Here is a 24,709-nt window from a genome sequence, read left to right on the forward strand (position 1 = left end):
TCTAACTGAACACGTTATTTTAATCTCCGTTATCTCTTACCACATCTGAACTTGAAAGTACAGATTAAATGACTCGTGAGCATTTGAAAATGTTTGCATGTTAATATTCTTCGATGGCAAACTAAAAGAATTAAACCTTCTTAAGTTAAAATTATAGTAATCTTCTTGTGTGTACTAAAAATCTAACTGCCCTTTCTTATTCTCTTGGATATTGAAATTCCCAAATTTGTGAGAATAATGAAAGTTTTGTTGCAATTTGATGTTTTTTTTTATTTAAAAACCTGCAAGTCTAACGTGTTAATATAGGTTACAATCATTTGTGAATTCAATAAAATGTTTTAAGTTTTTAAAAAGTTATATTAATAACATCTTGAACTTAAGCAAGTGACAGGAAAAAACATTTAGCATTAAGCTACAAAAATATTGTTCTATTGTCATGACCCTGGATGCAGCAACGTTTTGTTTGTTGCATATGTATAAAATGCAATCTTGAAAATGATTTCTCTACTTGTAAAATTACAATAAAACATTTATCATATAACACAGCTGTGCCTTACTTGTAACTCAATATTCCTGAAACTTTCAGCTGTAACTTGATGGTTAAATAAAAAAAAGATTTGTTTGGTATAACCTGAACAGCACTGGCAAATAGCATGACGTTAAACTTTAGATCAATCCAAAACCATGAACATTGGTTGCTATGCAACTTTCAAGATGATTGCGAAACATCAAATGTTGTGTAGTGGCAGGGCAGACATAGAATATGGAAGCAGCTAGATGAGGTTGGATGGTCTGCCTGCATTATTTCCACTTTCATATCCTTCATGGGTTTCTCCCATCCAACCCCAAACTTCACGAGCTGCTTCCTTTGCTCTTCATACACTGAAAAAGAAAAGAAAAAATGGCAAAGACAAATGAGATATAAAAGATCTTCTGTGCCATGTTTACACAAGATACTTAGAATGTAGCAAACCCACCTTATCTGCTGTGTCATATAAAACACTTTACTCATTTTAACCCTCCCACTGTCTTCATGGGTGACCCCACCAGGAAAGTTGACCACTGAGCAGGGTTGATGGTTTATCCCTTGAGGTCCATGTGGCAGGGGTGAGGTCTTTCCTGGTGGGGTCACCCATGAAGACAGTGGGAGGGTTAAGGCTTCTAAAATAGTTTGATTGTACACATTTTGTGAAAGACAACTGTTTAAACCTATTATGACTTTAAGGTTTATTCCAATGATTTTCAGGTTTTTGTAATGGTTTTAAAGTGTCATAATGGTCTTGGCCCTTCTAGCCTTTCTGAACTGACTTTACCATACAAACCCTCACGTCCTCTGCACTCCTCTTGCAGCCATCGCCTTGTGATCCCGAATGTCAGGACAAACAACAATGGTCAGGCGTCCTTACAATATAATGGCCCTTGCCTCTGGAGCAGGCTGCCCGAGGACCTCAGGACCAGAGAGAAACTTTAAGAACAGGCCGAAGAATGAACTTTTTTAGCTTAGCTTTTAACTGCTTATTATTTATGATTAAATTTCTTATATTTTAAGAAAGTTTTGTTATATATTTATGATTTGATATTGTTTTACTATTTCTACAATTATATTGGTCACTACTTATTCATACATTACCTCTTTTTATTTCATTCTTTTACTTATTCTAATACTTTACAGCGTTTCCTCAGTGGGAGCCCTCTGCCTCTGGGCCAGTGGTAAGCGGCAGTGGCCTGGGTGCTCTCCAGGTAGTGCTTGGGTGTAGGTGGGGGCCCTTGTCCTCCCTCCTCTGTGAGACCTGTCTCGGTGCCCTGGCTGCTGCTGTGGATCTACTGGAGTTGGGTCAGACGGCTCGCCTGATGGCATTTCCTGACTCACCTGAGCTCTGCCCAGTGTTTGCATATGTTCTCTAATGTGTTGTGTGTGCATGTGGGTATGTGTGTGTGTGTATATGCGTGTTACTGGGTCGGGGAAGGGGGTTTCAATTGACAATGAATTTTGTGGGATATGTCAGGTCTTTTCAATCTGTGGGTCATTTTTTTTCTTCCTCTGAAGCTACTTGAGTTTCATTTTTTTGTTTGAAAAGCACTTTATAAACAAAGCTGTAGTTTGAGTGTAACCAGAAAAAAGCCAAATACCTGTCTCAACAAATCTACGCAAGTAGCTTGTGATCTAACATTTCACAGCAAGAGGAGATTCGCTGTCATCCTCCAGCTCTTCTTCATCCGGCCAGGTGATGTGGTCCAGAACCATCTGAATGTGACAAAATAAAATAGCATATGATTAAAAAGTGAAATTAGGAAATGCTCATATTTATTGAGTTTTAAGAAATGAATACCTCAGCATTGCAATCTGCCTTTTCCTGGCATCGGAATACGACAGATAAGACATCTGACCTGGCCAGATGTCAGTGCATCCCTGTCCTGGTGGACCAAGGGCCACAAAGAATGAACCTGCGGGCTGGACGTGGCCCACAGACTGTCAGCTGAGTACCGCTGGTCTAAACAGTGCCTGAAAATAGGATCCCCGAGAAAGGAAACAAGAGTTAAAGGTTTCAAATGATTACTTTTTATTGTTTTACTGGTGATTAAAAAAACTAATTGTAACTATCAGGCTGATATCTAAAATGTTTATTTTTTTAATCAGAAGTTGGTTAGTTGGTGCTGCCTAATCGTTGCAGCTTCGATGGCCAGCAATTAGTAACTCCCTTATACATGTAATTCAAGCAATATACACGCAATTTAAAAAGTAAAATGCTCATTATACAACTTATAAGTATAATTATAACTTTGCCGCACGTCATGTGACCATCACGGGAGCCCTGGTCACGTGACGCAAGTCAGCTCCATTTAACTGTTTTCTTTGACCAAGGAAGGACAGTGTCCTCAAAGCCTGACATTGAGAAACACCCCTGGGATTATACCCAAACACAGTGGCCTTAATGCAAGACTTCAGTGTTAGCAGTGGCGTTTTTTGTTTCTGCTAACTTAGCAAAGCAGCTCATATAAACTTTAGCTAGACTACATATTTGTACAAATATCTTATAAGGCCTTAATAATGGTATAAATAGCATGACGTTATGTTAGTGTGTCACCTTGTTTAAATAAAAAGACGAGGAAATGACTAAAATAAGTTTAGAAAGTCCTTTGAAATGTACTTACCCCAGCTCGTTCAGCCATCGCGAACTGCAGACGGCAGCGGACTGAAAGCCGAGGGAAAAACGCAGCTCTCACTCTGATTGGTTGAGCCTGTTGTCCTGGAAACCAGAGCTGACCAATGACAACCCTCCCTCTGTGGCTCCTCCTTCCGCCCCCACCCTCGCCCTCATCCCCTGCTCCGCTCGCCTCTGCAGATACACACAGCTGCAATTTGCAACACACAACCTGCCAGAAGTGTTTCAAAAGTCAGACTCGCGAGAGGAGAGTTGTGCGCTTGTAAAACAACAACTGAGCATGCGCAGAAACGTATTTGAGAAGTTGTATTTACTGGGTCGCAGAAGAAAATTTTACATGTAAGTTTATTTTGTTTCACATACAATTTACTTTTTCTTACAAGTACCATTTATCTTCACAATTTCACACATGTTGATGTGCAGCTTCTCACATTTTAATGCACAGACACTCACCTCAAAACTTCAAGCTCACCTTTTACGGTACACACACTCACATCCAATCTTCAAGCCCACATTGTGTTGAACGGAATCAGACAACAAATTTACAAACTTGTGCATTTTGACACATATTAATCGTGAAAATAGTTTCAAAAATCAGATGTGTGAGAGGAAAGCTGTGCAACTGTAATAAAAAAGTTGAGCGTGTGCAGAAACAGATCTGTACACTTGTGTTTACAGACTTGTAGTTGAAAATGTCACACACAACTGTATTTTATTTCAAATGCATGTGAGTGTTTCTTACAGGTGCATATTTAGCTTTACAGGTTTACGGGTGTTGGTGTACAGCTCCTCACACTGTACTGCACGCACACACACACACTGTTTTCAAGCACCCATCATGTAGTACAAATACACGCAACAGATCTACAGGTTTGTGCTTTTTGAAACAGATTGACCTTCATACCAGAGGTGTCAGTCTGCCAGCTGTGCTTCATGATCACACATTTCCAACACAGCACTCTGTGTGAGAAGTGGATGTGTCTTTAAAGCTTTTCTGTTTCTTGTTTGTTTATTTTTATATCAAAATTTGGTTGATTTTGGGATATTCTGATGGGGAACTTTCTCACCAAAATAAAAGAAATATAGCTGCTTGTTGGATTTTTATGAGTTTAAAGCTTGGTTTATGCTTGACGCATTCACTTTCCGCGCGGTGATGCGGCTCGCGGATGGAACGCGCTTCACAACTCACAGCATTTATGGTTTGTGCGGCTCGTCTCTGCGGTGAGCCAATATTCTCCCAAACTGAATGGGGCAGCATGGAGCTCTAAGGCATGCATCCAACACTACACCATAGTAGAAGTAGAACTTACTGTTTACAACATGGCATTTCAGCATTTTTAACAGCGTCCTCGTCTTTTCCGACAGTGCGAGCTATTTCTCTCCAAGAATTATTGACATGTTTATCCCGGTGATCTCTGAGAGCTGAATCATACAAATGTCTGTATTTACGAACCTCTGCCATACTAGTTCTTGCCAGTCTGCCATGTTTTTCTGCGTCCGTCCGTCCGCGTGGTTAGAAATTTTCTGAGGTGCGCGTTGTGGAAATCTTGGGCCGTGTGGAGGGGCGTGGTTGTTAAAATGGCGCAACTTTTCCACGCAGAGCCGTGCGGACGCGTCAAGCATAAACCAACCATAAGCAGTTCATAGCTAAAAAGTGAAATAATCTGTTTTGGCTTGTTTTTAGCACCCCCTAGTGTCTCTTTGTAGAACCGAAAGCAAAATGTATCTCCCTAGCTTTCATTAGTGTCTACAGGAGTGATTCATCACTACATTAAAAAAATCAGCTGTGTTCATGATCTAAAACGTGCTGGAAATGTAACCAGACTGCAGTGCCAGGTATGTCAGCTCCATTTTTTTAACTCCCAACAGGGCGGCCCACCAGTCTGAAGTTGCAAGTGGAATATTCTGGCCACAGGGGGCGATAGGGGCTGGGTATCATCAACCTAATATGGCGTCCCCATTTTTATAGTTACATTTTATGAAGCTGCCAATATTTAATTAGCAAATTACTTATTTTTAAACTATTATACTTACATCTGGATGGTTAGACCTTTTTTCTGTGATCCTTTTAATTAACTCCTGAAATCTGCCTACATATTGAGAAACCATCTGTGTTTTCTTCGTTTTTTTAGTAATATTTTTACATGTTATTTTAAGGTAAACTTTCATGCAAAAACACATCTATAAAGCCATTTGTACACTATTTGTCATGTATAAGATGAAGTTTTGGAAAGCTGACGAACATAAAAACCTGCACGTAAACCATGTGATGATGCCCCCCAATGAATATCAGACCACAATATCACACCATAGAAGCTGATGACAAGCCTGCTAAACTCTTCACATTTCAATTTGGTGCAACTTTCAAAGTCGAATATAATGAACCGTCACCTTATCGTGGTGGAGGAGTTTGAGTGCCCTAATGATCCTAGGAGCTATGTTGTCTGGGGCACTTAGTGCCCCTGGTAGGGTCTCCCATGACAAATTGGTCTTAGGTGAAGGGTGAGACAAAGAACGGTTCGAAGGATCTTTCATGGCGGATAAAACGAAGAGTCGGAGTACCCGGCCCGGAGGGTTACCGGGGTCCCACCCTGGAGCCAGGCCTGGGGTTGGGGCCCGTGAGCGAGCGCCTGGTGGCCGGGCTTTCGCCCATGGGGCCCGGCCGGGCCCAGCCCGAACCGGATACATGGGCTCGTCCAACTGTGGACCCACCACCCGCAGGAGGAACATGAAGGGTCCGGTGCAATGCGAATCGGGTGGCAGACCAAGGCGGGAGCCTTGGCGGTCCAATCCCCGGACAAGAAAACTAGTTTTTGGGACATGGAACGTCACCTCGCTGGCGGGGAAGGAGCCGGAGCTTGTGGCAGAGGTTGAGCGGTACCGGCTAGATATAGTCGGACTCACCTCGACACATTGCATTGGCTCTGGAACCCGAGACCTGGAGAGGGGTTGGACACTCTACTTTGCTGGAGTTGCTCCGGGTGAGAGGCGGAGGGCTGGGGTTGGCTTTTTGTTAGCCCCGAGACTCTCTGCCTGTGTGTTGGGGTTTACCCCGGGGGACAAGAGGGTAGCTTCCTTGCGCCTTCGGGTCGGGGAACGGGTCCTGACTGTTGTTTGTGCTTATGGGCCAAATATCAGTTCAGAGTACCCACCCTTTTTGGAGTCCCTGGGACGAGTGCTAGATAGTGCTCCATCAGGGGACTCCATTGTCCTGCTGGGGGACTTCAATGCTCACGTGGGCAATGACAGCTTGACCTGGAGGGGTGTGATTGGGAGGAACGCCCCACCTAATCTGAACTCGAGCGGTGTTTTGTTATTGGACATCTGTGCAAGCCGCAGTTAGGCCATAACGAACACCATGTTCGAACATAAGGATGCCCACCGGTACACTTGGTACCAGGGCAGCCTAGGTCACAGGTCGATGATAGATTTTGTAGTCGTATCATCTGACCTTCGGCCGTATGTTTTGGACACCCGAGTGAAGAGAGGGGCGGAGCTGTCAAATGATCACCACCTGGTGGTGAGTTGGATCAGATGGCAAGGGAACATGCCGCGTAGACCTGGCAGACCCAAACGCATAGTGAGGGTCTGCTGGGAACGCCTGGCAGAAGAACCTGTCAAGACGGTCTTCAACTCCCACCTCCGGCAGAGCTTTGATCACGTCCCGAGAGCAGTGGGGGACATTGAGTCCGAGTGGGCCTTGTTCCACTCTGCGATTGTCGAGGCGGCTGTTGCTAGCTGTGGTCGTAAGGTGGCCGGTGCCAGTCGTGGTGGCAACCCCCGTACCCGCTGGTGGACACCAGAGGTTCGGGGAGCCGTCAGGCTGAAGAAGGAGGCCTACAGGGCGTGGCTGGTCTGTGGGTCTCCGGAGGCAGCAGACAGGTACCGGATAGCCAAGCGGGGCGCAGCAGTGGCAGTTGCCGAGGCAAAATCTCGGGCGTGGGAGGAGTTTGGTGAGGCCATGGAGAAAGACTATCGATCGGCTCCAAAGAGGTTCTGGCAAACTGTCCGGCGCCTCAGAAGAGGAAGGCAGCAACTCGCTCACACTGTTTACAGTGGGGATGGGGAGCTGCTGACGTCAACTGAGGCTATAGTCGGACGGTGGAAGGAATACTTTGAGGAGCTCCTCAATCCCACCAATGCGCATTCCGAGGAGGAACCAGAGCTGGGAGGCCTGGGGATGGACTGGCCGATCTCGGGGGCAGAAGTTGCTGAGGTAGTCAAACAACTACACAGCGGCGGAGCCCCGGGGGCGGATGAGGTTCGTCCTGGGTATCTCAAGGCTATGGATGTTGTAGGGCTGTCATGGTTGACACGTCTCTACAACATTGCGTGGTCATTGTTGGCAGTTCCTAGGGAGTGGCAGACCGGGGTGGTGGTCCCCATCTTTAAGAAGGGTGACCTGAGGGTGTGTTCCAACTATAGGGGGATCACACTCCTCAGCCTCCCTGGAAAGGTCTACGCCAAGGTACTGGAGAGGAGGGTCCAATCGATAGTTGAATCTCAGATAGAGGAGGAGCAATGTGGTTTTCGTCCTGGCCGTGGAATTGTGGACCAGCTCTATACCCTTGCAAGGGTGATGGAGGGGGCATGGGAGTTTGCCCAACCAATCCACATGTGCTTTGTGGATTTGGAGAAGGCTTATGACCGTGTCCCCAGGGGCACCCTGTGGGGGACGCTCCAGGAGTATGGGGTGGGTGGCTTTCTGTTAAGGGCCATTCAGTCCCTTTACCAGAGGAGCGTGAGTTTGGTCCGCATAGCCGGTAGTAAGTCGGACCTGTTCCAAGTGAGGGTTGGACTCCGCCAGGGCTGCCCTTTGTCACCGGTTCTGTTCATCACTTTTATGGACAGAATTTCTAGACGCAGCCGTGGTGTGGAGTGTGTCGAGTTTGGTGGCAGGAGAATCTCGTCTCTGCTTTTTGCGGATGATGTGGTCCTCCTAGCTTCATCCAGCTCTGACCTTCAGCTCTTGCTGGGTAGGTTCGCGGCCGAATGTGAAGCGGCTGGGATGAGGATCAGCACCTCCAAATCTGAGACCATGGTTCTCGACCGGAAAAGGGTGGCTTTCCAACTCCAGGCCGGGGGAGAGGTCCTACCTCAAGTGGAGGAGTTTAAGTATCTCGGGGTCTTGTTCACGAGTGAGGGTAGGAGGGATCGGGAGATCGACAGGCGGATTGGTTCGGCGTCTGCAGTGATGCGGACGCTGAGCCGATCTGTCGTGGGGAAGAGGGAGCTGAGCCAGAAAGCCAGGCTCTCGATTTACCGGTCGATCTACGTCCCAATCCTCACCTATGGTCATGAGCTTTGGGTAATGACCGAAAGAACGAGATCGCGGATACAAGCGGCCGAAATGAGTTTCCTCCGTAGGGTGGCCGGGCTCAGCCTTAGAGATAGGGTGAGGAGCTCGGACATTCGGGAGGGACTCGGAGTAGAACCGCTGCTCCTCCGGATCGAAAGGAGCCAGTTGAGGTGGTTTGGGCATCTGGTCAGGATGCCTCCTGGACGCCTCCCCGGGGAGGTGTTTCGGGGGGCATCTGGTCAGGATGCCTCCTGGACGCCTCCCCGGGGAGGTGTTTCGGGCATGTCCTGCCGGCAGAAGGCCCCCGGGTCGACCCAGGACACGTTGGAGAGGTTACATCTCCAATCTGGTCCGGGAACGCCTTGGGGTCCTGCCGGAGGAGCTGGTGGACAAGGCCGGGGAGAGGACGGCCTGGAGCTCCCTAATTGGGATGCTGCCCCCGCGACCCGGACCCGGATAAGCGGAGGAAGACGAAGACGAAGACGAAGATAAATTTAAAAAAATGATCATTTATGAGATCTACTGAAACGCAGGTTCAAACGCGACTCCTAAGAAACTCCTGCTGTTCCTTTACAGACTTTTTTAGGATTGACCTATGTTATTTTTTTATTTTATGTATATTTGATTGGGACAGTACAAGCTAATGAAACAAACATGACACACATGTTTGTAAACATGTCAGATTATAGTAAAAGGCTAATTTCCATTTGTCATCCCATGGGATGGGAAGATACAGGGATAACATTTTATAGGCAACATAAATCGTTACATTTCCTCAGCAAAAATAAAATGCACGTTGAAAATTACAAATTTTACATTACAGCTACAATGGCAAATTTGTAAAACAAATCAGCTAAAAACTTTTTTTCAGGCCTCTTAACCACGTTCTAACATAGTATAGCTATAAATATATTAGGGCAATAAAACAAAACAAAAAAATTAATGAAGTGGCTCTCTTGCATCTGTCTAACAACTTTGGCTAATAAAACGTTTTGGACTGACAGCAACTATGGAGCTTCAGGCGTCACATGACTCTCAGAGAGTAGACGCCATGTTGGCAGGCAACAAAGGTAAACAAAATGAACGGGATCGGCTTGGATTTTACTCCGTCGGAGTTTACTTCACACTTTAAAACTGAAGAAATTGTTTTATATAGTCAGAAATTAAATAGACTAAACATGTCCGACCCTTACCATGCCCCTGGGATACTTTTCAAAATGTCAGAAACTGTCGGAGCGGACCTCTTACCAGATTTGAGATACCCTGACATTTATAATTTCCTTGTTAATTTTCCCTCATCCTACTCCGGAGCATCGCTAAGAGCATATAACAGCCTGGAGGGATACAATTGGACTCAATCAGGGTTTGTTGTTGGTATCCAGATCTGGATTCTTCCTACAAAGGACAGCGCTGTTGTCACCGGGAGGGTAAGTGGATATTTTTGTTACCATTAGCAACAGCCCGTTGCAAGGTTATGTCTGCGTGAAACGTTGTGTGCTTTTTATGTGTGATCTGACAATTGATCAACCATTGCTTAAAAATTAAATACAGCTTAGCTGGTTAATTACTGTGATCATAAGACACGTAAACGACAGCATGCAGAAATCACGAGGCAACGTTTTACGTGATGTTTACTCTTTGCTACGAGTAATAAGACAGAAAAAGCCACGCTAAAATAAGTTTAGGAAGCCCACTAAGAATCGTAATAAGAACACTTAAAATAAATACCATATACAGTTGAGGAAACTTTGGTTTGAGTACCTGATATGAAGTGGCTGCTGCATAAGCAAAAACCTTTACTCTCTGGATCCCACAGTTTCATTTTAGCCTGGAGGCTAACACGCTTCATTGCGATGATCCAACGTTTGCGGCATTCCGGATCTTGGGGAATCTTGTAGAATGCTCTTCCCTTATCTCGTTCTGGCATCCTGGGGCACAACAGGAATCTACCATATTTCCCGTTTGAGTTTTCTGACAATAACAACTAGCCTAGCTGCGGGCTACTGCCTGCCAAGATGGTGCCGTTCAATTTTAACTGTTGCATGCCGGGAGAAGTGACGTCAACTCCCAGAGCTCTTTGTACCATCCAGTTGTCTGTTTCACTGAACCGCTGCACTTCCCTGGGTCTTCTATTCATCACACAATTGCACATTTAGCAACAGAACACCAACGGTGTGAGAGGTTCTCCACTCAATAGCATCAGAGAAGGAGAAACAGCCGGCTGCTACCACTTCAACTTTAGAACAAACTACCAGAGTCCCAAAAAGAAAAACACGATTTGAAGTCACAGACAACAAAAGACATTCAGATCTAGAAAATGGTGACTGGTGTTTTAGCACTCTTTCGTATCCTCGCAGGATTCAAGTTCCAGCAGCAACGTCTCGGGGACGATTCCCGAGATGAGGGGTGAGTGTTCCGTGACCGTGTTAGCATTCAAAACCTAGCTTGTTCTATAGATTTGCTATAACAGCTTCAGATATTTACATGGGGTCAGCTCAAATGCTCTGTAATTCATTTTTAAAGATGAATAATCACACAAATCCAGTCTACAGCAAACAAAACAGCCTTGTGCCACAAATCTTTAAAATCTATAAATCTATAAAAACAGCTAAGAGTGGTAGAGTGATCAAATTGTGTTTTGATACTTTATATTAATTGATCCAAAAAAGTATTTGTTTTTTATAATTTGACTTCTCAAATAGCATGCAATAAAAATTGGTGTATTGATCTAAAACCTTGTTTATATTTGTGAAACATCTGAATGATCTCTATCAAAATCTAATCAAATAGATAAATCATGGTGGATTTATTTAGATTTAGGTGCAACTGTGTCTCACTGTTATGCACCTGTAACCATTTCAGCACAAGTTAAAATATAAAAGGAGTGGACTATAAATGACCTGCCTTGTGCTCAGAGACTCGCTGTAATGATGAAACATGGAGAAGCCAAATAACATATTGGATTTTCAGATAATACTCGTCTGTAGCAACACTTTCATTTTAGTTTTGTGAGAAATAAAGTAAGGAAAAATAAACAAAGAAAACAACCACAAGTACGACCAATGACTAGAAGAACAATGAAAAAAAAGCCTGTTTAACACTTAGAATGCGTGACCGAATAATTTGCCATAGTTGAGGGAATACATTCATTTTGCTGAGTAAAAACTACAAATAGGACTTATCATAATAAACATGTAGACACAAGTAAAATGCATATGTTTCCCCAAAATGACTCTTAAATTGAATTTTATGCAGGCTGCATCACTTTAACTCCACATATTCTAATCAGCTGTGCTTCTTCTGCATCCAAATGAACCATTGTCTGCTGACGCTCCCTCTCCACCACTTCCTCCCTATTCTCCACAGAGACGGAGTTCCAGGCTGTTAGGTAGCAATAAGACCCAATCTGGAGACAAGTGAGACAAATGGAAGGAACATGGGCTTCTTCTTCTTCAGGTTTTTATTCTTTCCTTGTAACAATTTGCTTTTCTGATACTTAAGGTTTTCTATCCAACAGTTTCCATAATCAGATTGGCAGCCCTTGGGTGTTAAAAAGCCACATTGTGCTTGTCAGGTATGTCTGAAAGAGACACAAACAGACGGCGGCTTGTTAAATCCATAAATCCCCTGCGGGCTGTATGACAGAGCGGCGAGAGCAAACAGGATATCAGGGGGACAGATGCGGCACCGCAACAGGGTGACCTGCTCGACCAACACAACTGCATCTGCTAATTAAACAATAGCCAAAAAGTGCTAACGAATAATGAGGGGGAAAAGCTGCTTCATGGGAAATACTCTGTGGTTTGTATATTTAATCATGGCTCACTGAGAAGGAACCAGGCTCAAGCCTGCAGACGGCTGTGTTGTTTGGAGCCCTCAGCATGGCTGCAGAAACCCGAAAGGCATGCAGTGGTGCTACAGATTCTTCTGTTACAACAAACTATTATCATTCAGCACTTTATTCTCATTAGCAGCGGCTTTTGTGGAATACCGTTGAGCAAATTCAGTTTTTCCTATGCACCAAATTTGTTTGATTTGATGTTTTTGTCTTCTCACTGCATTGCTCACCTCGAGAGGCTGTCATACTAGTTTAGTTCTTTAATATGGGCTGTAACCGTTGGCAACGGATTGTAAATTTTAAGATTTTAAGTCCACATTCTCGCGAATCTCCTTCAGTTAACAGAACTTGCTCCCTGGCTTTTACTTTCAGGGAGGCCTGAGCCAGACACACTCAAACACAGGGGTGGGCAATCCTGGTCCCCAAGGGCCGCTATCCAGCATGTTTTAGTTGTTTATCTGCTCCACTACACCTGATTCCTCGCTCTGCAGCAGCCTGCTAATCAGCAGCAGATTCAAACCAGGTGTGTTTAAGCAGAGAGACAACTAAAACCTGCTGGATGGCGGACCTTGAGGGCCAGGATTGGCCACCCCTGCTCTAACATGTCCCCAAATACACTCTAAAAATGACCATGACTCAGTAGTTCCAGTTTGCTTGATTTATACAGCAAAAAGCTGCAAAAAATGATACAAAGACACAGCTCTACAAACTCCCAACAAGTTCTCTCATCTTCTTTAAGCTCCACCCCACCCACGCCATGGACAAGGCCTTCCTGTTCAATGTTATCCCCAAAAGACCCACTGGTGTAACGGTGTCATCTGTACTGAGAAAAAAGCTGTTATGACTACTCTAATGAGCGCGTGGCAGAAAATGACCAAACAATTCTGACTTTTTTAAACAGACGAACACACTGTCCTCATGGTAAGATTAAAGCCGAAAGCCAAATGAATGTGACACAGGGCAGTATTGTGAAATTACACTAATTAACTAAAAAAATGCGTTTTCTTGGAAGTGGTTTCTAAATTACTTAAACTGCCAACTTTGAAAGGGGGGATATTGTGCCGTATTTTCCGCACCAAAAGGCGCTGATTATACGGCGCACAGCCAATCAGCGTCCTAGTTAAAGATTTTTTCTACACAAAAGGCTCACTGGATCAAAACACGCACCCAGCAAGGCAAACGAGAGTCCCGGTCGGCACAATTAAGGCAAATTGGGCAATTAGATCAAAGTCAAATGTTACTCCACTCATTATCTATACTAAAAAATAAATTTCTCATTATTAAAGTAACATAAATGTCCCAATTTAATGCACGGGTGCTTTTAGCAGCAAGAATGAAGATTTAAACTCTGGTAACAACATGACTGACTGAACGCAGCGCTAAGCCCCTCTTACCACTGCGGGACAGAATGAACAATCAGACGTATGGCTGTTTAACAAACAAAAGTCCCATTTTTACATGCAGACACGGCTGAAGCAAAGTTGCACATTCAGACAGCAGCAACACAACTGTTTGCTTATGTTTAATATAAACATATTTAAAATCCCTAAACATCCTCATCCTCTGTGTCTGACATGAAAAGCTGACCCAGCACTGAACCCAGCGCGCTCGGCTCCGACGCGCCCGGCTCATCGCCGTCAAAGTCAATGTCAATGTCGTTGCTCGGCTCTCCCGTTGTGATCCCGGCCTTGGTGAAAGCTCGAACAACAGTCTGGACGGAAACGTTGGCCCAGGCGTCAGCGACCCACTCACAGATGGTGGCATAAGTCGCTCGGCGCTGCCTGCTCGTCTTGGTGAACGTGTGTTCACCATCAGTCATCCAGCGCTCCCACGCTGCTGGGACTTTCGCTTTGAAGGACTGGTTCACCCCGATGTCCAGCGGCTGGAGTCCCCATTTTCTCCATGGTCTGGTTCACCGGGATGTCGAAGGTAAGCCGGACCTCGTCCATGTTGGTGATGTGCTGGGGCTAGATGTTTTTGTCTGCGATCTTCTTCGTGCAATAGGAGCGGAACAACTCTAGCTTCTTAACGTAGTCGGTGGGTAGCTGCTGCGAGACAGTAGCTCTGGTATGGATAGAAAGCGCTTGCCTCCACATGAAGCGAAAACACCTGGAAGGGCCTCTCATGAAGTCCGCAATGTCCATCTCTCGTGCTAATGCTGCAGCTCTGAGACGAATGGAGATGGTGGAGACACTTCTGCTCCCCGTTTGCTGCTCTGCTACCCACTGCTCAACTCGGTCTTCAAGCAGCGACCATCTTGCCTTGTTCCCTCTGAAGCTACGTTGTGTTTTCTTCACCTGCAGCAGCTGGTCTTCCAGCTTTCTCCACTTGCGGACCATCGACTCGTTAATCTTGTATTCTCTCGCTGCTGCTCTGTTTCCATGCTCAACAGCGTGAGCGATAGCTTTGAGCTTGAACTCTTCCTCGTAAGCATGTCTCTTTGCTGGTGCCATGGCTGGCTACTGGTATAGCTGTGTGGAGCAGTGCCACACCTTTATTTGGTGAGGGTGATAAGGACGGCGCTGGGGGGTACCGAGCTGGGCCAGAGTTACCTTAATACATGTATAAAATGCGCACCCATATTAAAAGGCGCACTGCCGGTTCAGGGGAAGATCAAAGGTTTTTAGTAGAGCCTTATGGTGCGGAAAATACGGTAATCTAATTGAGACAAAATTAAGAAACAGAGCATCTAAAACGTTGCAAGATAACTTGCACAACTGTTGAAAGTGGTTTAAAATGATGTCAAACGACCCAAATGACTTCATTTTAAATTCAATTTGGGTCCTTTGTACCAACTTATTGTGATTTTAAAAAAGTGCAATTTTATGTTTCTAAGTGATCGAAGTTCCAACCCAGTGAATCGAGATGTTGCAATAATAAAAGATAAGTAATAACCAATTAGATTACTTCATAATTGTTTGGGGAACAATTAAGCATTTCCAAAGCTTTTTTTATAGTTTAGTGTGTTTTAAAAACACGATCAAACATGAATTCAAAGTTAGATTTTCAGTCGCATTGGTAATAAATTACAATGGTTCAGCTTTTAATAAATGTGCACTAACTTTGAGTTAGAATCTAATTTGTTAATAACAAAATTCCTGTTTGGGAGTTCTAAGCAGGAAAATAAAAACGGGGAAAAATAAAAACGGGGCTGGCAGATGGCCGACTGAAGTCAATGCTGAAAACCGATAAGATAGGTGACCTTTCTGTAACCTCTCCACACACTCCCTGCTCTCCACGGACTCTTTTGGGCCGAGGAGGAAGCTCTGTTTGGTCAGAGCCACACCGCTGATGCTCTGAGCTCATATGGGATGCAGCAGTAAAGGTCATTGCTAGAAGTTCAACATTACTGATCAGAATTTCAAGTGAACTGAGTTGGAGGTGATACGGGTCTTAAAAGCAGAGCCAAGAGTAACGGGCATGTGGGTGAAAACAAAACAATGTACCATTCTAATTGGTCTGAGTGTCATTCCTATTAAAAGCCTTCCATTATCGTGGATTCAGTCTGAGATAAATTTATTCTTATGTGAGTAAGTTGGAGGATCATTGTCCCCTTGTGGAATCCACATTGTCACCAGCCTAATTTAAAACATGTCAGGCTCATCAGAGTGAGCACACAGTGGTAGCGGCAGCTCATAAGACTGAGATTTAGCTTAGCACATGGTTTTGTCTTTTTTGTTTTTGAGTAGCCTGTAGCTCAGTATATTTGTGAGAAACTTGGAAAACATCACCTAAAAGTAAAATTAAACCTTGATCTAACAGAATATTAAGCTTGCATCGCTGAAAAGATCTGTGTGATTCAGAAGGCACCTAGGATTTTCTACATTGTAGAAAGCAAAAGCAAGAAAAAAACTGCCAACAAGTTGCGGGACTACTTGTGTCCTTCAGGAGCAACTACAGTTTATTAGCACATCGAGTTTAATTATTCCTCAAATAAATTTTACTTAGTAAAGTGCCTGGAGATGACTATTGTCGTGATTTGGTGCTACATAAATAAACTTAGTTGAATTGGTTTACATTTTTAATTTCCTCTAGTTTTGTGGGATCAAAAACACCAAAAACGTTTTAAATATTTGTTTTAAAAAAGAAAAGTTGAAAATTAATTAAAATATATCAAGTGTTGTTAAGAAAAAGTGGTCTAAGCAGACCAGAATAAAACATTGTGTTGCAGGGGCGCTAGTGTCGAGACGCTGTTTATCTGATTCTTATTAAAATGTTTGAAAAATCTGATTGAGATCCTTCACATTTCTTTTTGGTGCAGCAGGGACCAATGTTATGTCCAAAAGACTAATATTATAAAACAAATCAAAGTATTTCAGGTGATTGCAGAGAGGTTTTTTTTTTCATATTCTTTCTTTTTTGTGCGATCAGACCAAGAGATGGACCTCAAAATGAAATGAAACGTGTTGAAATGTCCTGAAGCAGGAAACACTGAATTCTGAACTTCTAATTGCTCTCAGGTCTGAACTCTAGCTGAAGACTTTTTCTTGCCCAACGTTACTATTTATTGTGTCAAACTGATTTCAAACCAAAATGGGAGGTAAAACTCCAATCCCTGGGTCACATTTGATAACTACAGCTGTAGAAACTATCTGCACATCAACACCAACTCCAAATCTAATTGTTTGTTATGAAAACAACAATATAACTTGCATTATATATTCATTTATCAGAGAAGGAAAGCTGACTGCAGATTTTGTTTTGTAACAGTCACTGAAAAGGTCAATGTCTTAGTGACATACCAAACTGCAGTCTGCAGTCCTGCTACCAGACCAAACCTACCTGCACAACAGCGGACTAAACAACTTTACCCGTCCTCTACTTTACTAAAAATAATATCTGTGAGATATGCCACATGTTCTCAACAATTATGCACATATGCTGCTTAAAGCTGCTTCTGCAGAGTTTAATTGGATATCAGTTGAGCTCTGCAGAAGCCTAATTCAGCTCTAATGACTGGAATGTTGCACTGTTTGTGTACATGTGTGTGTGTGCATGCATGTGTGTGTGTGAAAGTGTGAGTCATCCCACTATTAAGCTGTCTCTGAAGCAACAACCAGCCATAATCTGCCGGACTCTGTAATGACTCTCTGTAAGACAGCTAATAAGTCACGCAGCAGATTGCAAACTACAGTGTGCCTGACTGAGTCACTATTCCGGCTGACATCATTAATTCTCCAGCCGACCCCGGGGAGCATGACTTGTTTAATCATGGGTGATTAGAAAGTGGCTCCATCTCGGCTCTCGTGCTGCTTTGACGGTGTTCTTTTCCTTCTACGTTGCTGAGTCAGCATCTATACATTTACTGCAAAGTGATTCCGCGCTCTGAACGGCTGTTTGTTGCTGAAACAAGCCGTGGCTGCTGGTTAGAGTGATATTGATCCTGCACGTGCATATGCGCGCGTGCTTTGAGCTGATAGATGACTAATATGAGGTGAATTTGTTTTTAGGTAAAGGATCTGCTGCAGGTTTCAGGTGGAGAGGGGAGGCTGGAACGTTTTCAGGACCACGGAGAGCTCCTGGTCTAGACTTGACAGCGAGGCGCTCAGCAGCCGCTCGTCTCCCACTTCGCTGGCGGTCACGGACGCTCCGCTGCTGCTGCACCGGGGTCTCTGGTGACACTGAAAAAAGGATTTTCCCATAACAGCGCACCGGAGCAGCTCATTTAACACAATCAGACAAGTAGATCTTGTTAAGGAAGCCCTCTCTTTGTGCTTTTAATAGTTTGTTTGGATGCAGCTGAGCCAAAGCGCGCGCGGGGACTGATTGTAAATAGATTAGGTCTAGCCAAATGACGGGATGTGCAGGAGAGTTGGGTGCGAACGGGAATCCACGCAAGAGTGTCCGGAGTTATCATTAAGTTCTGGCGCATCCAGAGACATTTAGATCAGGTTTGTGGAAAAGATCCGGTCAATCATCCTGGTTTTGCACCAGACCAAACCAAAATCCACAGTGGAGTTAAGCACCGTCTGACATCGCCCTGCGCTATAAGGCTGCACCTCACTCTTCTACGGAGCTGTCTGGTAAAAAGCAATCTCTTCAAAATAAAATTAAAGCCACAGTCCCAACAGTCTGCAGGAAACGTGCAACGCAGTGCCATGCGCACAGAAACTTGATAAGAAAGAAAACCATTAAATTAGCTCTCACCCTGCGTTTGTAAACACACCTTACCTGTGATCTCCTGAGACAAGAGAACAGGAAGATGGGAATTCGTGCAAATATGTCACAGACGTCCGCGCAGCAACTCTGTGGTTCCACCTCTCCACTCCCTAGAAGGGCGCAGGGTAATTCTTGGCAGGAACAGAAGCGACGTCCCCAACTCTTAGCAGCAGCAGCAGCTCAGCATCCTCTGGCTCCTGGTGGCTGGTACCCTCTCCGAGCTCCGCTCCTGCTCTGCCCTATTTCAGCTCCTCTCGCTGCGCTCCGCTCCTGACGTCAGCTGCTGCACGCCAATATCCGTGAAAAAAGGCGCTCCGCAGACGCATCTGCAGATTCATCGCACTGAAAAGAAACGCCTGTGCGTGTGGGCGCTTTGGCAACAACAGGGATAGAAGCCAGGTCAAAGGAAGGTTAAATAAGAAGGGAAACAAAAAATAAAAATCATGAACAAATTATTGGGTTTTGTTTCATTTGGATTTGGTTAGATATATAAGCTGAGCATTTTTAAAGTTTACCCGATGAAGCAAGGAAACTTGCACTTAAGAGATCAAACAACGTTTAGAGATAAAATACTAACGTGTTCCACACATGCTAAAAACCTTTACTGCTGTTGAGTAATGTTTCAAAAATCGTTCAGAAACGGTTTATATTTGTGGGTAAAGAAAAAAAAACTCAATCGTCAGAATAAAACAGAACAAAACTAATGTTTTTGTGCAAACATTTATTTTTAACCAATTAAGTGAAGAGAAACTGTGATAAAACAATTAAACATTGTAGGGTTTGGCAAACTGAGTGATTAAAGAGCCCAATATATATTACCTCTTCTTATGACCAATAAGCTGTGATACTCTATATAAATATGGAATATCAACCCTGCTTGGTCTTTACTGTGTTTATCAGAAGATTCTAGGATTCTTCATTTATTAGGGGATTGTACACACTTCGTTTTGATTCAGAAAACAGTCAGGTTTATAAAAGTAAGAATTTATTTTACCAACAATTAAAACATGACAAGTTAACTAACATTTTACTGTGATGGATGGAACTAGATGTGATGTATGAAACCTATGTGTGAATGCGGTGTTAGTCAGAACTTCCTTATCTAGGAGAGCTGAGTTCTGGATGTAAAAGAATTTGGTTTGCTCTAAGCTACGAAGGTGGTTATTATCAAAAGCACATCAGACGCTATCTGTGTGTCTACTTCACCCGTTTCAGAGACCCTCTTGGTGGATCTGAAGGTCAGTGAGGTCGGATGACCTCTGGCACCGAAGGTCCAGTAGATTGACCACAGCACCGACTTCTCCAGTCCAGAGATGTCTCAGGTCACGACAGACAGATGGAACCGCGCGTCTGGGACTCTGAAGGAGTCTAAACAATATCAGCTCATTCTGCAGGAACTGTTGCGGTATCAGCTTCCCAGGTGCAAAAAGAATTTGACGACGTGTCAAAATCTTTGATGGGTTAAAGATGTGTTGTTTCAGCTGGCCGGTCTGAAACTTTCTCTAGAACTAAGAGAACACCCAGCGTGATCCAGTTTTAAGGATCTCATGTTATGATTTGTGTAGCCAACCAGAGGTTGACTATTTTGAGAAATGTTACCAAGAAACTCAGAAACACGGCTTCTTTGAAACGGAGGCTCTGACTGGGGTAAAAGACTATTTGTGTGTCAGAGTTTAACTTAACCTTACTTGTTCTTGTGTGAGTGCAAATGGTGATGACCTTGCCATATAAACAACATAACATTCATTTCAAACTCCAACCATTGAGCACAGATTATTTGAAACATTTCATTATATCATAATTATTATAAGTAGCAATACACAAACATTTATTTAATGATTATCTAGCATATAATGTGTAGAAGAAGTTCGTATTGATTTAGGAAATCATTCTTGATATACCAACTAATCTGAGCTGGAGTGTCTCTCATATGGAGGCATGAAGACCTGAAAGATTGGACCTTGAGGAGAGAATGTTGTTGTTGACATTTCGTTATCTGTTCAGAGCTGCAGAGACTCTGAGATCCAGCTGATGGGATGAAGGCAGGCCAATTTAAAGGGGACACATGCAGTCTTGTGTCTCCTTTTTGACCAGATGTTGAATGGTCAAACTGTACCTAGAAACTGACCATTGCTGGGTGTTACAACATGCACGTTTTGTATATTTGAGTTTATATATTCAATTAAAAATTCTGACAAATAAAGTTATACATTTGTGCAAATTGATGGGGATGAATGATCGTGTCCTCTGGACAACATTCATGTAAAAAGACAAGCAAAAGGAAAAAGTGCATTTGGTCTACTATATTCTAAAAGACTAGTATGGTGGCACCTGCATCAAAATTGCATGTCGCAATAAAACATTCATGGTCAATGTAATATTTATCAAGACAATCACAAAAAGTGAGTTTGGGGAAAGCAAAAATAACATCTAAAGATAAGGGAAATGATCATTACAAATAAAAAAGAGAGAAAAATACAGTTTTGATATTAAAACAATTAATATTGAAATAGATATATTCTCTTTGTCAGCTTTGATGTCTAACCTTATTGAGATGATTTTCTTTTCAAACCTAAAGAGTATCAATATGCAACTTTACTTATTTAGGGGTTTGCTGCTAACATCCCTTACAGCAATGGAAACGTGTTTGTGGAATATGATTTAGAAATTGTCTTCATGATAAATGTGTAAAAGTCTCTGGAGTGGAAAAAAAGTGTCTTGAAGGCAGCAGAAGAAACTCCAATATGTATGTATATATAGATATATATATATATACATATAGACATATATACATACATACATACATATATATATATATATATATATATATATATATATATATATACATACATACATACATATATATATATATATATATATATATATATATATATATATATATATATATATATATATATATATATATATATATGTGTGTGTGTGTGTGTGTGTGTGTGTATTTTAAGTTTGTTTTTTTTTTTTTTTTTTTTTTTTTTGCATTAAGGCTTCCATCCCAGAGGAGTAAATTATCCCACAAGGCCACTAAAATGACCCGATACCACCACGCACCATCCGTTTTGGACATGTTGCACATTAGCGTCTGGTCCATTTCTTCATACAAAAATATAAAAAATGCTGATTAGATTGACCACAAGACACATTTCACATCACGATCGCCCATCCTAAACCTCCCCTAAGCCCAGAAGACACAAGGCTGCCTTTGCACATTGAGATTTCAAGCTGAATCTGTGGATGTATATAGATATTTTGTGCTTGGACAACATTTCCCAAAACATGTGTCACTATTATCTTTTTTGTTAATGAGTATGATTCCTTATTGTGGCGCAATCTCATGGTCTTAGATACAGTGTAATGCTGAGGCTCGATCTTCTCACATTTTATAATTCCCCCAAGATATTTTCAATTGCACACTTGGCAGTTTTGCTTGCTTTTAGTCCCTCCTTGTGTCCGTTATTAATTATCTCTGATCTTGTAGCAGCCGTAAAGGTCAAGAGGTCAAGTGTAAGAAGGGTGTTGAACTTAATTGTGAATATTTTGTTTAAAAGCCTCTTTGTCTTTATTCAGTGTTTATGGGGTGGTTTTCCAACAACTGCAAATGAATTGGTTGTGCAGTTTACTCTGAGCAAAGCTAAAGTACATTTGATTATGTGAACTGTTTATCAGATAAGCTAATGACCACGGTCCAGACGTTCAATACATCTGTCAAGTTAAAGTCAACTTTGAGAAATTTAATCTGTTATTGGGTGGAGAAGTCCAACTTAATGTCAAAAACTTTGGCTCGCCTGTAATGCTATTACAGTATCTGAGCCACAAACTGCCCCGTTTAAAATGTGTAAGGGCATTCACGCCTTGTGCATGTCACAGAACTGCTTAAAAGACAAACCTCAGTTCTGGTTTTCATTTAAACTAAATTCAAGTTTATTTATATAGCGCCAAATCACGACAAGAGTTGTCTCAAGGCACTTCACATAGTAAACATTCCCATACAGGGCAAATCATTAAGCCAATCAGAAAAAAGTTTCCTATATAAGGAACCAAGCAAATTGCATCATGAGCAATCCTCGTACTAAGCAAGCACATAGCGACAGCGAAGAGGAAAACACCCTTTTAACAGGAAGAAACCTCCAGAGAAACCTGGCTCAGTATAAGCAGCCATCCACCACGGCTCACTGGGGATTGAGAAGACAGAGCACACACACGCATACACCAACACCAGCCCACCCACACAAAAACACACATCCACACACACAACCTATATGATAAGTAATGTTTCTATGGTTACATTGTGATTTCTTAGTAAATATTCTATTTGGTGAGAGATAAACTTTATTATATTTATCATAGTGAATATATAATTAAATGGGTAAACTAGTAGTAGCACATTCAATGTCAAATAAAGTAAAATTTTATTATCAGGAGAGGGAGAATGATTAAATGGTTAGCAACAGTGTTCAAACTGATGGCCCCCTCCATGAGGCCACCACAGCTCAGCAGAACTTTTAACTGATGGGTGTCTGTACATGTTAATGCTGACTGTCTGTCATAAAGGCCCCAGTGATGTTTTATTATGTTTATGTTTTTGTTTATTTATTTGGCAGTCACTTTTATCCAAAGTGACTTACAATTTATAACCTATAGGGCATGTTGTGAACTGTGGGGGAAACCGGAGTACTAGGAGGAAACCCATGCATGCATGGGGAGAACACGCAACTCCACATAGAAAGGCCACAGCCGAGCCGAGTTTTGAACCTGCAACCCTTGTGCTGCAAGGCAACAGTGCTAACCACTGTGCCACCATGCAGCCCATTAGACATCTGGCTCCAACTCTACCTTTTTTAAAGCCATCTCATCCTCTACAATCTCCTCTATGTGTGTTAGTCGTTTTAACACCTTAATCTAACATCTGAAAAATCTCCCCAGCCTTCATTAGCATCTAGAGGAGAGATTCACCACTAAACGAAGCACATTAGCTGTGTTCATAATGTCAAACATGCAGGAATCATGCTGGAAGTAGATTCAGTCCAACAGGTCCGGCCCAGCATTCTGAAGTTGCAAATGCAGTTTTCTGGCCACAGGGGGTGGTAGGGGTCTGAGTGGCATTTCATTAACTCTGTAAAGTGTCATTTTAGCACATACTGGCTCAAGAAAAGGATTTCAAAATGTGAAAAAGTTGCATAGTATCCCATTTAATCATTTGATGAAAGCTGTTTTGCTGGAAAACTGAAAAGCATGTTTAAAATGACCTTTTAGAAAAGCTGTTTTGATTTATTTTCAAACTACAGGTTCTCTGTGACTCAGACCTTTGTAGACATAAGCATTTTTATTTATGATTGAGTGTTTTTAGCACATCACTTAAAATTAGCCTAATCTTTTGTTTGTCAGATTGGGTGGACGACCCTAGTTCTTGAAAATCACAATTTCAATTAATAGATAATGAAAAAGTTTGTACGAAAGTGGAACAGATAATTTACTATTGACCTGTTGGGAAAAGGAGAGGATTTAAATGGTAAAGAACGTTGACCCTCACTAAGCTGGATCGGACGTGTTTCAGCACCACGGACAGAGACCCAACCTTAAGAAGTTAGTTTCCGTTATTGTTTTTCAATATAAATTCAAAGAATAATTGTAATAGAGTTAAATTAAGTGACTACTTGTCATTCTTGACTGACGGATCAAATATTCCTTTAATTTATGAAAACACTTAGTTTTTCACCTTTTTAGAGGATTTTTAGGCAGTAAAAAAGAAACAAAACGGCATTTTCTACCAAGGAAAACTTTCCCCATAAAAATTCTGATTTACCAATTTCAGTTTACTGATTCGAAGTTTAATGAGCTTCACCTAATACTGAAATTGGGTGCAAATAGTAGGCTCTTGACTCTCGAAATTGGATTTCCAAATATCCTGAATGAACTTGAGCATTTCAGAAATAGATGTTTTAAGTCTCTTTCATAAAAGCCTTTTTCCTCACACTGTAAACATTTTAAACAATTAGAAATGTGTAGTTTTTTTAACATACATTTACATTTTTACACCTAAATGTTTTACGCAGTAGAAATCCAAGAATGTACACATTTATGTTTATTTGTACATTTGTGTATTCCTCATCCCATCTCCAAGCCATTGAAGTGGATATGTTCGGATCAATATCATCGACAAATGCAAACTAGATCCGAGCACATAACCAGCAGCTCTTGGGGCACAGTGGACAACAATCTCGGCCTGGTGTG

General features: G+C 42.5%; 1 protein-coding gene and 1 long non-coding RNA gene across 2 annotated transcripts in view; both read right to left on the reverse strand.

The window, feature by feature from the left end:
* fstl4 (follistatin-like 4) overlaps positions 1 to 18,602 on the reverse strand; it is a 251,981-nt gene extending 233,379 nt beyond the window's left edge. Inside the window, exon 1 of the mRNA XM_054730744.2 lies at positions 18,468 to 18,602. The gene's annotated coding sequence lies outside the window, so the exon portion shown is untranslated. The remainder of the gene's footprint in view (positions 1 to 18,467) is intronic.
* Positions 122 to 3,670, reverse strand: LOC139072116 (uncharacterized). Its single transcript, XR_011521724.1, has 3 exons — positions 3,154 to 3,670; positions 2,331 to 2,503; positions 122 to 2,245 (listed from the first exon to the last, which is right to left on the reverse strand). It is a non-coding gene; the product is annotated as an uncharacterized lncRNA (long non-coding RNA).
* Positions 18,603 to 24,709: the final 6,107 nt, after the last annotated feature.

This window comes from Nothobranchius furzeri, chromosome 10 (genome assembly GCF_043380555.1).
Source record: "Nothobranchius furzeri strain GRZ-AD chromosome 10, NfurGRZ-RIMD1, whole genome shotgun sequence".
Lineage (NCBI taxonomy): Eukaryota > Metazoa > Chordata > Actinopteri > Cyprinodontiformes > Nothobranchiidae > Nothobranchius > Nothobranchius furzeri.